The sequence below is a fragment of the Pteropus alecto genome, unplaced genomic scaffold (assembly GCF_000325575.1).
Source record: "Pteropus alecto unplaced genomic scaffold, ASM32557v1 scaffold22, whole genome shotgun sequence".
In the NCBI taxonomy this organism is placed as follows: domain Eukaryota; kingdom Metazoa; phylum Chordata; class Mammalia; order Chiroptera; family Pteropodidae; genus Pteropus; species Pteropus alecto.
The window spans coordinates 8,761,824-8,774,494 of NW_006434839.1; positions in this window are offsets into that span (position 1 = coordinate 8,761,824).

Below are 12,671 nucleotides of genomic sequence, written 5' to 3' on the forward strand. Positions count from 1 at the left end.
CTTGTGTTTCCGCTTTGGGTTTTGTCTTTTATGTTAGAGATTTGCTCAAACATCTAGTGATTCTTAACTATTCATTTATATTTAAGAACGGGGCCTTAAAACTGTCGAAAGTTCTCGATATGTCGGCAGGACTTAACCAACGAGTGGGTCTCATCTTAGGGCATGTGGTGGACACATTGTTGACCTCCCCCCAAAGACGTTCACATCCTGATCCCCAGATTCTGTGAAAATGTTAACCTCACGTGGCCAAAGAGACTTTACGCACGTGATTCAGGTCAAGGTCCAAGCTCGAGAGAGGAGCCTGAATTATCCAGGTGGGATCAATCTAATCGCACGAGTCCTTAAAGGCAGAGCCCCTTTTCCAGCTGTGTCAGAGCCGTGACCAGGAAAGAAAGGTTAGGGAGCTGCATCACTGCTGGCTTTGAGGGTGGAGGAAGGGGACCCTGAGCCGAGGGGTGCAGTTCACCTCAAGAAGCTGGCACAAGCAAACAAACAGCCCCACCTCGAGCCTCCGGAAGGGAATGCGGCCCTGCGGACACTTTGATTTTTGCCCAGTGAGACCCGTATCAGACTTCCGGCCTCCAGCATGGTAAGACGAGAAATTTGTGTTGTTTTAAGCTGCTAAGTTTGTAATCATTTGTAACAGCAGTAATAGAAAACCAATACAAGACGATTGAAAGGAGGTTCAGCTGCTGCTCTGAGGATTCCTAGTGTCATTTATAAGATTTGGGGTTGTTTTTCTGTCTCTTTCTCTGTCTCTCTCTCTCTCTGGTCAGTTTCCTAAGAGAAAACGTCTTTGGTCTCCTGCTGGGGGTTGTATCAGGCTCACTCAAACAGAATCACTACAAATTTTACGAGAATAAAACGTTTAAGGTAGGCCTTCAGGGCTGCACAAATGCGGGGGGACGTTGCTGAGGAAGTGAAGGTCTCGAAGGCTGCAGCTAGAGAACTGAGGACATTGTCACTGAAGACTTGAGCGGGCAGCACCGGATGGTTTCAAGAAAACCCAAGAAGCTACAGGGTCTACCCACCAAAGGGGGCTGCGAAGTGGGAGCTTGTCGGGAAAGGTCTGTGAACCCATCACACCTGAGCATTGGGATGATGGCGTTCACTTCACTTACACGTCCCAAATCTTATGCAAGCTCCTCTCACAGGCAAACTGGAGCCACGCAGGGAAAGGGGTTCCCAACCTTAGCCGGCATGGCGATGGCAGTGGGGCGACTGACAATAGAACATTGTCAATAGAACAGAAAGATGAGCACAGAGGTACAAGCCCGGCTGCCAAATTCTGGAAGCTGAACTGACGAAAGGGTCTGGAGGTTTCATCGTTCAGAATATAGATTTGAATTTAACCCCTCTTTTCAGCAAGGCACCTTGTCCTCCCTTAGCTGTGCCTAATATCCCTAAGTCCACAGCTTCTCACGTTCAAGCTCTCCAGAGTGGAACTTGTGTTGGGGCAGATCGGGGAGAAGACGGGAATTCAACTGCGCCGTACACAGACTCCCAGTGAGTCTTGCGTTCGGTCCACCGTCTTCAGGAGTAATTGCACCTCTGACTCCCGAGCCTTCTGCACAGGTGTTGGGTTGCTTCTTGTGGGCATGGTTCCCTGAGGTCTTAAGTTTCGGCCTTTTTGCTGTGCTAAGTTTATTTACCACATATCTGTCCACCCTCTAAGATTTTATTGACAGCACTCACCTGCTGGCCACTCTCGCATTCTCTTTGTTCTAATTGGCACTTCCTTTATTCCTGGATCATCATATTAGTGGAATACCAAGAGGAAATTGACAAGCCCACGTGTTCTGAAAGTTCGTGAGATTTTAAAGATAAATGGTGTGATACAGGGCAAAACACTCAAAGTCAAGGGCCTTAGGTCTAGTTCCAGCCATCTTCCCATTTTACTTTTAAGGAGCCCAGTTTTCTCACTTCAAAAACAAGTTGGTTCCATCAAGGTCCTTTTTTAAGATTCTAATGAAAGCCTTGACCCCTCTCCTTAAAAGTAGTACAAATGCACACACACCAAAATTGGGAATAATATTTTCGGAGGTTCACGGGTCCCCCGAGGCATCCCATGAACTCCCCGAGAGCTTAATCCTCACGTTCAGACCCTGGGCTTAGATCGAACTCTGAGGTCACCTTTAGACCTGACATTCAGTTCTCAAAGCTCTAAGGTTTAAATATGATAGCTTTCAAAGATGACATTTCAAGCCGGCCTTCTTAAGAGTTAATAGCCTTCAATGTATTATTTATCAGGAAACCAAAAAAGCTAGAGTCTTAGGAGTTAGTCTCAATTCAGTTCAGAGAGATCAGGAGCTTAGGTAAGTGGCTCGGGAGCTCTAGAGACCAGAGATCAGAGAAAGCCTCTCTCATCTGCTCACCATGAAAAATGCCACGGAGTCACAGCAAGAAGTCTCAGCAGGGGCTTGGCCAGCAGGCGTTGCGTATAGTCCAGGTGACATCAACAGTGGCCTCCCTGACAGCACACTCGCAGCGCGTCATTTTGAATAACAGCATTGAGAAAACAAGCCGCACCGAGGTGCATGCAGACTAGGTGATAGCGTCACCATGGACCCAAACAGCTCGGCATTGATTTTGGTCTCTATTTCCAGCTCTTCAGGATCTGAGGGCTGCACAGCTCCTAGGATTCTGTGCATGTTATACTATGTCTGGATAAGGAACAAGATGACACGTTTGAGGATGCAGGTAAGTGGCTGACAAACAGAACTATTTTCCATATTGCTGAGAAGGATGAGCAGAACAAGGAAGATAGTTTTTTGCCTAGGTCAGGAGGAATCGTTAAGGGCAGGGTCTCTACTAACCAGCCTCCAAGAAGTTGGAGCAGAGTTGCAGTTCTAGTGCTTTATCTCTGGACCTGAGGCAGCTTAGGTCAGCCCTCTGCTGCTCATTGTCTTCATCTGACATCTGCTAAAAGCTACTTGGAACCCCAGGTGAACTGCACTATGGGCTTGTTATTGAGTGGATGGATCCCACACACCTGTAACGTTGGTGCCATCTCTGCCTTAGTAATTTTGTTTACCTTCTTTCTTTTACATGTTTCTTCAGAGAGTTGAGTCTGCTGAGTAAAAGTTATGCATGATTATTTCATATAGCACATAGTTAAAGTAGTAGCTGTACTAGCCAATCGTTCCTTAAAAAAAAAAAAAAAGAAAGAAAGACTTTGAAATGGGTTTTTACAGCATTTTGCCACTGGTAAAACCGGCGTCAGAAGGGAGGACCATTTTCTCAGTACCCACATAGCAGGTAGCTCAGGGCTGGGAAGAGGCTCCAGCATCTTCTCTGTTCTACCCCATCCAGGCATAATGGCACCCATTGCCGTGAGTTTTGATTTTTCTGAGAAGGGAGCTTAGAACCCTGTCGATGTGTTTTGTTAAGAGATTCACTGAAAGATTTTCTGGCATTGATTTTTAATTTCCGTGATCTCCGTGTAGAAAAGTCCTGGACTCTACACCTCTCATTTACTCTGTGTCTGAGGGCCAAGGACAAACATCAGCTGACTGCTTTGGAGCCACTTTGCTTTGAAAAGGCTTATTCCACCCAGGTGACCTTAGCACCCAATGGCCAACCCTGCCCCCCACGTGGAAACGATAAGTGCCTCAGCTGGCACTGAGCTGGTATGTGGGTGCAGTCAGGAAGCTTCGGGCCACACTGTGCAGACTTGCTGTCTCAGGATTAGCACTTTCGAAAGCCAGAAGAGAGATGTGTGGTAGGCACGTAACTCTTCCTCCTGAGAGAGGAGAGGGCTCTGTAGGACAGGGTGCTTATTGATCAAAAGTCACGGGAGAAAGGAGGAGGGCGGGAGGATGGTAGGGCTTCCGCAAACCCTGCCTCCATGGAAGATTTCGTTGTCCACAAAATCGTGGCCCGGTACCAATCCATCCCAACCCCAAACGTTGGGCAGAGATGGCGCAGGCCTGGCAGAGCTTGCTAGCCAATACTGTGCCAAAGGCTTGACGTGACAGGAGGTGACAAGACAAAGGTATCGGAGTATGCCAGTTGGGCGCCAGCCTTCTTAGCTGTCGGAACTGGTCTCGAGGGGGGAAAAGCACAGCCCTCGGGTATGCTTTGGTAGGAGGCATTTTTACTCTGTGAAAACAGCTGCCTCTCCCTTCAGGCTTTCTTCCTGTGACTGAACACGCAAGAGGGGAAGGTCAAGGGCAGGTGGGAGGACAAGGACAAAAGAATAAGGCGTGGATGGTGCATAGAGCCACGTGTTAATCCTAGCTCACTTACTGACTTCCTGTATATACAAAACAACAACAACAACAGAAGGATTGAGCTGGGGGAAATGTAAATGAACAGAGCTCCAATAACAAAACACTCAACAATTTGAGATTCTGCGGGGACCTTACCTATGAAATGATCTTGAATGGGTCCTGATTCTCCATGGACTGTGCATTAAAAAAAAGAAGAAGAAAAAGAAAAGCACTGACCTCGTTTTTCCTTATCTAGAAGGTAAGGTCAATAGCAGCACCTCAGTGAGTTACCTTGCAATTAAAAATGCCCATGTCGTGGGCATGTATACTGGCCGGCTGACTTGCTTGCTTGTTTGTTTAATACTGGCCTTTTTAAACTGAAGATGATATGGCTGGTGCCGATAGACTGGATTCTGGGTCTCTGGGTGAGCTTTTCCTGAGCTCATGCCTCTCCTCCCAGCAGTAGGAGTTTGTCGTTGCTGCAGAATGTGAGGGTTACGGTCTGCTGAGCTGTAGGTATCCCAGGGGACCAGAACGCACAAATAGTTCCTCTTGGCCTTCTGAGGATTACACTGACCCTGAGCAGCAGCCGTTCCCATTCCATTACTATTTCGGCAAAGATTTATTGAGCGCCTACAATGTTCCAGGCACCGTTTAGGCACTGAGATGGGGGTTCCCCTGTAACATGCCCGGAACTGTGTTACTCAGGCCATTTCTAGCAGAAGATACAGGTAACCTGATTGCAAGAGCCATCTTTCCATGCTGTTAGAAACCCATGCTCTTCTCCCAGACAAAGTTGATGTCTGGCCCTTCAACTTTCAAGTTCTGAGAAAGGTAACCTAGGAAGGGCCGGGGGAAACCCTGATGCTTAAGTGGATGAAAGACACTCTGATCCTGTTGCTGCCCCAGTGTCCTCCCAAGTTGGCCGAGGAAAGGCTGATCGTGTGGTTCGTCCTTTCCAAACAAATTCCTGTGTATCCCATTGTTTACGCCACCCCCACACACCAGCCTCCGCCTTGTTCGGGTGCACAGAGCGGGTGGAGATGGAGCAGTAGTTCATGTCCATGGAACAGATTAAACACTGCCTGCTCCAACCTGCCTGTGACCCTCCTCTCCCTGGTTGGCAGTACTCGGGAGAAAAAATGCAATCCACCTGAGCTCCCTGCAAGCAGGAGTCCAAAGAATCATGACCAGGATCTCATAGGAAAGAGGAATTCATCTCTAAAGAGAGGTTTGTGGCTGACAGACTCCATCATTCAGATATGTCTGTCCCTGGCCTGCAATGGAAGGTAAGCGGAAGGTCAAAACCAGAGCTCGGGACTCTGGAGACCTCCCTCTGGTTAGGCTGCAGATCAGAACGGATCGCTGTCCTGTCACCGTTCTAACACATGGTATCTCTGTTAAAGCACATAGTGCATTCATTCTGCCTTGCATTAACATCACTCAAATTCATGTTTTTCTTACTTACTGGACCGTAAGCTGTGTGATGTCGTGGTGCCCGTCCCCAGCACATGCCTAGCACCATGCGGGCACTCTGCGTTGAACTGCATTGGCATACGTGCTATTTCCCCACACATTCTGTCTTTAGACGATTAATTAACCCTTGACGATGTGAGCAGTGAAGCAGGACCATACTGAGGTCAGGAGCTCCCACTCTGAGAAGAGGCTTTCTATGAACTATGGCATAGCTATGATAATTCCCTAGAAATTAGGGGGAAATATTGTGCTAGATCAGCATTTAATTTCCTTTGGCGCCAGTTGGTTTTCTGACTGTTTATAAACCTTCTACTTATATTTAGATGGAATTCAGGAACTGGGAGCATCCTAATCTGTAAATGTTAGCCAGAAATTCTCCCCAGAGCTTATTCCTCAAAAGGAGCTCAAGGGAGCAGATAAACTATAGCTTAAATACATGTTTAATAGAATTATAGAAGGGAAGATAGGCAAACATTCTTCCCCATATTACTTTTTAACACATCCCACAATTGTGAGAGCTGGAATCTACTGCCTTTGTAGGAGCCGAATTTTCAAGATCAGAGGATTCAGCACCATGGTCAGAGCCTAAGAGATAACAAATTTGGACCTGAAGTAAATCCTCTCTTTAGGAAAAAAAATAAAGGGAATCTTTACCTGAAGAATTCCCCTAAACAACAATGAGATACCCTACACACCTATGAGAATGGCCAAAATTCAATGCTAACAGCAGCAAATGCTGACGAGGATGTGGAGTGACAATCTCTCTCATTCATTGCTGGCAGGAAAGCAAAATGGTACCAGCCAGTTGGGAAGACAGTTTGGCAGTTTCTTACAAAACTAAATATACTCTTATCGCATGATCCAACAGTCACACTTGTTGGTATTTACACAAAGAAATTGAAGAGTTATGTCCACACAAAAACCTGCATATGGATGTTTATATCAGGTTGCCTCCAAAATTTGGAGGCAACCAAGATGTCCTTCAGTGGGTGAATGGATATATAAACTGTGGTACATCCAGACACTGGAATACTATTCAGTGGTTAAAAAAAAAAAAAAAAAATCAAGCCATGAAAACATATGGAAGAAATACATATTAATACATATTAGTAAGTGAAAGAAGCCAATTTGAAAAAGCTGCATACTGTGTGATTCCAACTGTGTGACGTTCTGGAAAAGGCAAAACTGTGGAGACACTAAAACAATCAGCAGATGCCAGGGGCTGGTGGGTGAGGGATGAAAGGCAGGGCACAGAGGCTTTTTAGAGCAGTGAAAATTACTGTGTGACACCATAGTGCTGGATACCTGTCATTACACATTTGTACAAACATAGAGTGTCCACCGCCAAGAGTGAACCCTGCTGTAAACTGGACTTTGTGTGATCAAGGTGGGTCAGTATAGGTGCATCAGTTGTAACGAATGTGCCCCTCTGGTGGTGGATATTGTTAACGCCATGCGTGCGTGAAGGCAAGGGATTTCTGAACCTTCTCCATTTTGCTATAAACCTAAAACTACTCTTAAAAAAAAGTCTCTAAAAAAATTCTTTTCCCTCCACTTTAATGACCTTTGTGCTAATGGTCGGGTCAGCTAGAGAAAAGACCTAGAACTCGCAACTCCAAGCTCTTCTAGGCACCTCTCTGTCCTCAGGTGTTGCCTGGACCCACATCCACACCCACAGGTCTCAGTCTGAACTCATCCCATGAAGTGTCTTTCTGACCTCGGAAGGAAGTGCTTTCCCAGTGTTGATTTTTGATGTCTGCTAATCTGTGAAATAAAAAGACCCACTGCATCTCTTAGCTGTGTTAATCCAAATGTGTAAGAGCTCCTTCAAGACAGAGAACACAAGGGACTGACCTTAAGGAGCCTAGAAGATGATCTCCTGGTCCCGGAAGCACACCTTTGCCCCTCCCAATGGCTCTTCTAAGGGAAGAGCTAAGCCTGTGCAGGTACAGACAAACTTGGAATGCAGGTGGCCCTGGAGAGCCAGCACGAAAAGGAGCAGCCCCTGTGTGCCAGGTGTGAAGTGGAATTGCCTTGTTCCAGCCGCTCTCTAGATTTCTCTCACAAGGACTGGTGCACAAACATGGATGCGATGCACAGCCACAGTGAAGGAAACCCTTTTGGAAATTATCTGTGTGCCTCCTGCCTGTTCCATAATAGTGTGCATTCCCAAAGGTGTGTGAGTTAAGCTTCAAGTACATCGTGTTGTCTTAGCACATCATTCGAAGGTTTATTGCAGAAAGTGTAGAATCCAGCAAAATTTTAAGTGAGATCTCTGCAGTGGGAATATAAAATGTTCAATGAACCACTTGGTAGTAGATGACTAATTCTCTGATCTATACGAGACGATATAAAATTGAGGATTGTAGAGTGTATAAAATTGAAACTGTAATAAAAGAATATTACAAACTGACAAGGACACACATGAACACCCACCCTCTTTATGTCCTAATGGGGATACACGTCAGGTGCAGTCTCGGTGACAGTGTCCCTGGGAACAGACCAGTGATCATATGCTGCAGCTCAGGCTTTCTTCACAGGATTTTGAGTTAATTACTGACTCGTAGTTGAGTGTCTACATGCTTTCTCCAAGATCTTCAGATCATCCCTTTTTCTTGCAAGTTCCAAAACCAGTTGCTGCTTTTATGGAAAAATCTAATTGCTGTGAAGTCTAATGTATGTGCTACTTTCATATCCAAATATCCTCCTTCCTGTTTAGTTTACAACATTCCCATGACTCACCTTTCGGTTATGGTCTATAAGGTACCACACCTTTTTCTGGTCCTGCCCGCACATATTGCTAAGTATCTGCAACTTTGGAAAAAAGAATTCACGAGCTATGTTAATAATATGAGACACTAAAAGTGACTTGTCTTACACAAAACAATAAATCACAAATTAGATTTTTTAAGCCCCATGTGCTTCTCTCCCATACTATACAGCCTATACTTATAAAATTTTCTGTACCTTTTATGGTATGAGACGTGCCTGGAAAATTCATCATAAGATAGCATGTGCCTAGTTAAGTACTTGTTGGTTCTAACATTTTAAATTCTTTTTGAATTAGTAAAGAAGGACAAAGAAACGAAACCTCGATAATTTAATGGGTTGTAAAATGAACAAAACAGCGACGAATAAAGCAATGAAATGTGAAAACTATGTCCATGTTTTTCTGGATAGTAGAAATTTCTGAATAAGTTCCTCGCATTCACCCAATTTGATGCTACTATGAAAAAAATGTACCTAAATGCACACAAATAGAATGTACATAAAATCCACGTTCAAGTAGCTCTAATAACTCTAGTGGCAGGTATCTCGCTTCTCTTTTCCCATCCAAACAATATCAGTTTTGTTCGGAAGATGAGAGAGAACATATCCACCACTAAAAATACTTTAATACATGAGATGGCCGTGGGACAGCTCTGGTCCTCGATGCTAACTAAAATCTTCTAGGTATTTATGTGAAAGCCCTTGTGTTCGTGAACCCACAGGCACTGCTCCTTCTGGCCTGGAGTGCTGATGTGAAGCCTGGCACTGCGGCAGCCACCTTGTAACCATGAAGTGATGAGCATGAGCAGGACAGCCTGCAGGCTAAGGATGACAGAGAAATACGGTTGGACTCTGGGTCCAGGACAGCACTATTGCCTCCCTTACCAGCCTGGACTTCTTGTTGCTTGAAATGAATATCCACCACACTTCTTTCTGCCACCATTAATATGGTTCTTGGTTGTTTGCAGCCAAATGCAATATTAATCAGTACAATCTTACACACATCTTCTGTTTCTGAAACCCCAAATTAAACATTTCTCTTAAATTCAGAGAAAGGCTAAGTAGATTCCCACATTCTCTAATTTCTTCAAATTTAGACTTTGAAGCCCCATGATAACCTATTTTATTTATTACAATCAACCAGAGATAGATAAATACCAGAGTTAAATGTAAAAAAATACATAAGTACATATAGTTGCTGATTCTTGGGATGAAAGACAACTATGTAAAAAATATATATATATCAATGGAATTATACCCTTTAGACCCACAAAAGTCATCACCTGACAACAGCAGTGCCAGCCAGGTTGTGGGGAAATGGTATCTCAGTACCACTGAGTGGGTGAACTGGTCCAGCTGTGTGCTTTGGAGAGCATTTTTCCATATCCGGTAGATGCTGAACCTACCCAGTGACCCAGAAAGTCTTGCACACATGCCCAAGAGATGTGCAGAGGAATGATTGCTGGGGTACTGTCTCATAACAAAACCTAGAATGAATCGAGGTGTCCAGCAATAAGTGAATGAATAAACACATTGTGATCTACAGTCTTACAGTATTAAAATGAAAAAAAGCAAAACCCAGCTCTATGCATCAATAGGGGTAGATTTAGTGGTATACCAAATCATTAAAATTTTAGGAATTTTGCAAGCTGATGATATATCAGTAGCTTGAGATCAGCCATGATAGAAGTATTTACAACATGGAAATTAGGAAAAGCTACAGCTCACCTCTCTGCCCCATTCCCAACCCGCCCCTGCAAGAGCTGTTGGTTAAATATTTGGCAGCACGTGGCCAGATAGATTTCGAAAACAGGATTCTTTAAAAAGGCAAGTCGCAGAATGATAATAGTATGGTAGCATATATTTAAAGCTTAAAACATAAATGTTCTATATAACATTTATCAATAGCAATGTAGTGTAGAAGGATAAACACCAAATTTGTGATAAAGATTGTCTGGAGAAGGGGGCCAAGTAATAGGTGTGGTGAAGGAGAAAGGGGGTTTGAACTTTCTGTCTATTAGGTTCCATTTTTATTTTAAAACATAGAAAGCCAAAAGAGAAATGTTAATTTTTGTCAGTTATGGGTGGTAAGTATAAAAATGTTTATGAGTCTCTGTTCTTAGCATAATCTCTATTATTTAAATTTCAGGATAAAAAAGCCCACCCACTAGGATGACTAGAATCGAAAGACTAAGGGTTGGTGAGAATGTGGGAAGGTTGGAAGCCCAGTATGTTCCTGGTGGGATTGTAAAATGGTACAGCTGCTTTGGAGAATAGTTTGGCAGTTCCTCAAGTTAGACAGACAGGGACCATATGACCCAGAAATCCCTCTCCTCAGTGTCTAGTCAAGGGAAATGAGAGCACACATCCTCAAAAAAGATAATACATGAATATTCGTAGCAGCATTATTTATATAGTCAAAAAGTGGACAGAACCCATGCATCAACTGAGGAAAGGATAAACAAAATTGTGGTGTATCCAAACAGTGGAATATTACTCAGCCATAAAAAGAAATGAACCGATGTGTGCTACAACATGGATGGGACTTGACATTATGCTAAGCAAAATCTGCCAGACATGAAAGGCCAGATGTTGTACGATTCCATTTATATGGACCAATTACTTGCCTCCAGATCCACCCCACATCACTTGCAAATAATTTGAACTGAAGTCAGCATTTCTCAGCACAATGCAGAGCCACCAAAACCCCTGAATTGCCTCCTGCTTTCTACCATTATGGGCTAAATTGTAAATCCACCCCCCCTCCCCAATTCATATGCTGAAGTCCTAAATCTCAATACCCCAGAATGTGATTATTTAGAGAGAGAGTCTTTAAGTTTGAATGAGGGTGGGCCCTAATCCAATATAACCTGTGGTGTCCTTATAAGATTAGGACGCAGATGCACACAGAGGGAAGACAGCCATCTAGAGGCCAAGCAGAGGCCTCAGAAGACACCAACTCTGCTGACACCTTGATCTTGGACTTCTAGCCTCCAGAATTGTGAGAAGATAAATTTCTGTTGTTTAAGCCCCCAGTCTGTAGTACTTCTAAACGGCAGCCCTAAGAAATACCTCACTCATCATGTTAATTAGATGTTTGGTGACTGTGCTAGTTAATTTTATGCTGCCACTTAGCTAGGCTTTGGTACCTAGTTGTTTGATCAAACACAGTCTACATGTTGCTGTGAAGGGATTTTTTAGATGAGATTAAATCGGTAGACTCTAAGTAAAGCAGATTACCCTCCATAACGTGGGAGGGCTTTATCTTATCAGTTGACAGCTTAAGAGAAAAAGACTGAGCTCCCCCAAAGAAGAAGGAATTCTGACTCTAGACAGTCTTTGGATTCAAGACGGCAACATCAACTCTCACCAGAATTTCCAGCCTGCCTTCCCTGCAGATGTCAGACTTGCCAGCCCTCCCAATCACATGAGCCGATTCCTTAAAATAAATCCCCCCTCTACCACACGTATATACTCTCATCCTACTGGTACTGATTCTCTGGAGAACCCTCACTATCACAGTGACTAAGGACTGATATACTTAACTCCATGCTCTTGCACTTGTTTTATGCAAAAATACGTATTATTTCTAAATTTGTGAATGGAAGAGCTGGTCAAATACTTGCAAATTAATTCATCAGTGCGCTGTTCGTTCATTCGTGTTTGAATGATGACATCGAGTTTTGCTGGAAGATGGCTTCAGAGAGCCAGGAGGGATGAAGAGAGATCATTCATCCAGACGCCCTGCAATTTACACCCACGGTGCACTGACAGCCAGTAAATTCCAATAGAATGAACAATTACGGTTATAATTTTGAAACTGTCTTTGTTATGAGCCTCCTGCTTTTGCCTTTTGATCCTGCCTAATCTTGTTCCACCCTGTCATTTACTGCCTCACTACTTTCTTGAGAAATGGCAAGTTTTCTTTCTGCTCTGTTAAGTACATAAACTGAGCTGCTAATCCAGCGAGAAGTCAGCTACGTGTGCAGAGGATTTGGCCAGGAGGGGAAACAGAGATGTGAGACATGAAAGGGCCGAGGAAGTCTGGAGAGTGTCAGGAGCATGGAGCGCTGGGAGGGCAGACCGTGTGGTGGCCAGTGACCCCCTGCTCACCCATAACCAGGAACACTGACTTGTGTCACCAGCTGGCGGATCAAGAACTAAAGCTGACAGGGCTACGTAGGTTGCATTTACGATTGGTTTTCCTGTCACCTT